We start from the raw sequence: 5,039 nt of genomic DNA, 5'->3' as shown, positions 1-5,039 counted from the left end.
ACAAGCAAGTATCCGAGATCACTGAGAATGGCTGTTCGGGACACCCTGACTCAGGCAGAAGCCCAAACAGGGTCCCGATGAGGGGACAGGGGCAGTGGGTGTCTGTGAGAAAGGGGAGGGGACAGAGACATCCACAAGACGAAGGCGTGATATCGGTGCAGATCACGTGACATGGCGACGCCGACTCTAAACAGTGTCTTTAATCCTCAGTCCAGAGTCACCGGTGCTGGAGTCGTGACCTCTGCTTTCTCGTCGTCCTTGCAAACGGGTCTTTGGGACACAGGTCGCTCAGGCCCCGTCCGAAGGTGACTCTGTCCCATTTTAACGTCCTGAAGGTTTGAGGATGAGACGAACAGGCAGCTCCCCTGGGACGGCCGCTCCAGCTCCCTTTCCGAGGGGCCTCATGTGTGTGACTGTTCTCGTCCCCAATGTCTACGAAAATAATTAAACAGCAGGGTCCAGGTCTGCTGGTTCCAGGCTCCGAACTCATTTTCAGCCGCTGACTCCGGACCCTGGCACATTTCCGCGCCAAGCCGCCGGGTCCTGCACAGGCCTCCAACTTCAGTCGGCGGCAGCCAGACGCATCGGCCCCGACCTGTCGAGCACTTGCATCTGGCAGCAGGATTTACCGACTACAACGTGCTCATCATTCTCCAATGCCGCGAAAGGATTAATCTTCACCCTTCCCTGAATCCTTCTTAGGGGACACGCCACTGACTGAGAGCTCTGGCAGCTTTTCCTCATTTCTTGCCGGGAGGCCCTCTTCCCTGCGACCCACATTTGTTCACGTGAATGGTGACAGGTGGCCGCCACCTTTGCTCCGCGGAGCTGTTGCATTTTACATGTTCTAACGTACGTGAATTCTTAATTTGTGACCACCTTTTTTTTTTTCCCCGAAATGGAGCTGTTATGGGCGCGGTAATAGGAGAACGCGGCTCTCCGTTCTGTGATGTGCATTTCTGCACTTTACGAGAATATTGAATAGACTTCATTACTTGTTCCAAGCCGGAGTGCGTCCTGCCACTTGATTACCTGAACCAGAAGCATTTCCATGCGCCATCCATCACCCTGACCAGCGCAAAGCGCTGAATATTCAGATTAAATTGGAACTTTTTCCCTATGAATAAGGAATTTGATTCTCTTCGATAATATACACTGTCTCTGGGGACAGGAAATTGAGTTGAAGGTGGCTGTAGGCAAGTAAGGAAATTTTATTATCCAAATACGAAATTCTTTTCCTTATCATCAAAACCTGAAGCACCGCCGAGGGGAAGCAGGGGGTCAGGAGAGAATTCAATTAGAGATGAAAATGGAAAAGGGGGCATTTTTCAACGTGCCTTTTATCTTCCCAAACAAGTGGCAGCAAGGATCGCAAGGGACAAAGGGGGATTTGTCAAGATGTGTCGAGACTTGCTTCCGATAGGCAGGGAGCAGTGGCTCTGAGTTGTAAGGAAAGGCAAGGTGCCCACAGGGTGGCCGTGTGGGAGGTCACACTGCCCTCCCCACCGGGAGCGAACCCACCGCCTGCAGATGGGGACGCAGAAAGCACACGCTTGCAATCCTGTCCTGTGCCGCGTCTGCAGGAGACACACGGGGCTCGTCGGTGCTACTGCTGAATGTCCCAGTATCTCACAGCGGGCAGGGGCCTCTTTCTCCGCTCCTGCTGCAGCTCCCTAGGCCTCTAGATGCTGGGAAGGACAAGACGCGATTCTCCTCTGGAGCCTTGCAAAGAAACCAGCCCTGCCCACACTTGACTTCAGCCCAGTGACACTGATTTTGCACCTCTGGCCTCCAGAACTGTGAGAGAATACAGTTGGGATGTTTTACCACTGAGTCTGTGGCAGTTTGTTATAGCAGCCCAAGGAAACTCACACACCCTCTCAGACTGAATCCTCATCCCAACTGTTATCCAGATTCTCACTGCCAGAGGCAAACGCCTCACTTGAATTTGACCATTCCAATGCCCAGCTTGAAACCACTCGAGGCCTCTGCGTTTCACATATGAGTCAGCAGGCGCTGGGCGTAATGATCCTCCCCAGATTCAGGAGTTGGGAGGACAACGACTTATTCTCACTTGTGCATCTGCACCGCAGCTGGGATGTGGCTGATCTGGGCTGGTCATTCTCCCTTGACTCGGTTCCGGGGACTCTGGGCACATTCGCCTTGTCTTGCCGGGAGCCCGTTCGCCCACCTTCCTTCTTTCAGACGTCTTCACAAAGGCGTTAAAGCTCCTTTTCCCCAAGACCGTGTCGCAATGGATGCACTTCTGATTGGATGGAGGTCCGTGCAATTCATTTTCCAACCCTGCAATCTCTGGGCTGTCTGCCTTCTCTCTAAATTGTGCTTGCAAACTGGCCCATTCTTTATGAGCGTGTTTCTCTCATGTGGTAATCTGTCAAGTGCAGCTAGTGACAGCCAGCCTGCGATTGTGATTTCAGAGCCTTCCCCAAAGCTACAGGTGCACTGGGCACATTTTCCACCTCCCAGATCACTTCAGGCAACAATTGTACCAAAATCTTGCCACAACATAACACGGGTCACTGGTTTCCCAGCTTCGTAATTTAATTTTTTGCACATGGGAAAGTGCGATGTCTTCGCCTGGTCCAGGAATCCTTCCCAGAAGAGCCTAGTTTCGTTTCTTGTGGGTCCCTTGCATGCATTCCGCTTTCCATTATTAGTTATCCTTAGAAATGCCACTTAGTGCCACCTCCCTGAGCTTCTCTTCCCTCCCTCCCAGTCCTCCCTTCCTGTGTTGGCTTCGCTGTCCTCACCCCACGCTGGACTGTATAATTGCACATTGAATTAACTACTTATACGATTCCCCTCTCCCACCTCATCAGACTGTGAAATCTGTGAGATTGTGGACTATTTTACTCATCCGCATCCTCGGGCTTTAGCACACACTCAGAAGACCTAACCCTAACCAGTTTCATGAGGCTGCATCCCGGCCTAACACATAAATTGCGAGCAAGTGAAAAAGACCGATGGGTGCAGACGAGCAAGCTGATGGCGAGCAGTCACAGCCAGTGGCGAGCGCTCGGCCGACAGCTGGACACAGATGCACAAAAAAGGTGCAGCAGTCAACAGTCATTTAGAGGACAGGTGGCCACACAGCCCGGTGACATCTGAACTACTGAGCCCCCGCCAGTCACTGTTTCAAAGCGAGGGCTGAATCAAGAAAATCAGTGAACACTGAAAAGGTTTATCATAAATACGGTTTTAGAAAATGTACATAAACTGTCCTGTGGCAGACTGGCACATGTGGTCACTTCCCAACTTCTTCTTTTTTTTAGCATTGGGGATTTTTCCGTTCTCTAGTTTGGTTAGAGGCGCTGTAAATTAGTTTCATTTTTCTCTGATTTCTCCAACACTCTCATTCCTCTAAAGCATAGCCTAATGGGTGCTAACAAAATAAAATTGGGGTTTTTCTTTTAATTAGCAAGTCCACATGGCGTTTTACCTGAAATGCTGCTGCCGAGACAGGAAATCTAACGCCCCCTCCCCCCTTTTTGTCCTGCTCGCAGGCACACGAAACGCATAAAGGACAGCCATCGAGCCGTCTGGGCTGGAAAACCTTCAAAGGCCATTTGATCCATCGTTCGGCCTCTCGAAGCCGATCACAGAGAACCACTCTGCTTTTAATCAGGGAGAAGCAGGGGCTCTGCGTCCCACGTTGCCAGAGGAAGAGGCTGCAGGGGTGACCGGTTCGTAAGAAGGAAACGTCTCGGTGACGTTAATGGAGCACGCAGAACTCCGGCAACGGCATGCGCGTGCTGGTCAGCGGCACCGCGGAGTGGACGGCGGACAGCCCGGCAAAGAGCGAATTCCGCCGCCTCCAGATCGCACGAAAGGAACGCTTGCTGGACCACGACGAAACCAAACATTGAAAATCAGGCCAGTCCGCAACGAAGCCAATAAAAACAAGGACGAGAAAAGACGGAGATGGAATTCATACACAGTACCGAGATCTGCCGGTCACAGGAGGACATGGACACCAGACTTACTGAACTCCTCATCCGCTGCTTGGAGAGGAAGTCAGTTGAAATCGAACATATGCACCTCGATGGAGATTCCAGAAACCCTTTTCAGGAGTGAGACCAAGGCGGGGAAACGGAAACAGCGGCTCCCTGAGGCTGACGTCGTGGCGGCTTGCTCCCACCGCTCCTTGTGGTCGAGCTGCTCAGGCCACGGGCGTTTGGAGCTTAGGATGGACTCCGGGGCCAGCGACGTCAGCATCCTAGGACACCTCTTCTGGGGCGTCTTCACCTCTCAAGACTGAGTGTGCCAACAACCACCTGAGGCCTTGGCGAAAGGCAGCTTACGATTCACAGTGAGGAGACGGAGTGAGATCCTGCGTTCTGAGCAGCTCCACATGAGGCGGGCGCTGAGGGGGTGCGGCCGGCTTTGCGGGGTCACAGAAAGCACATGGGCTCAAGGGGGCTGCCCTCCACCCCACCACCCCTGGATAACACTCAGCTGGTCCTCAGCCCTCCTCCCACACAGAACCCTCCAGAACCCTGCTTCCCCTTGCACCCTCCCCACCGCCACCTTGGTGTCCCAAGGACCTCTTGGCACCCCTGACAGACAAATGGAACTGTCACTGCTGCAATCAGCAGCTCCCCGCCCCTGGGGGGTGGGGGGGGCGGTCTCAGGGTCCCATAGCAGCTCTTTGTCTCCCCAGGCAGGGTCTCCTGAGCCAGCAGACTGAAGGTGCATTCTGTGTCTGTCCCGCGGTTTATTTCTGTCCCGTTGGAGGCCACACAAGCTCAAACTTCGGCCCCCCCACGGTGCCCAGGCACATAAGGCTGTCTTGTGCAGAAGCGCAAAACCCCTTTCCCCCCCAAACCACACTGCTGAATGGAACAGTGACAGGCAGCTCTTTTAAAGGCCCGGAGTGAAAGGCACATTTGTTCTTTGACGAGACGTCTGTATGTGATAAAGTCAGAGAGCTGTACAAATGTTTACTTTTCTACAGAAATCACAGCATTGCCCACGCAAGCATTTGCTTCCCAATTAATAGAAATAACTTTGCAGCATTC

Source organism: Pteropus alecto, unplaced genomic scaffold, assembly GCF_000325575.1.
Source record: "Pteropus alecto unplaced genomic scaffold, ASM32557v1 scaffold987, whole genome shotgun sequence".
NCBI lineage: Eukaryota > Metazoa > Chordata > Mammalia > Chiroptera > Pteropodidae > Pteropus > Pteropus alecto.
This window is presented reverse-complemented; position numbering follows the sequence as displayed.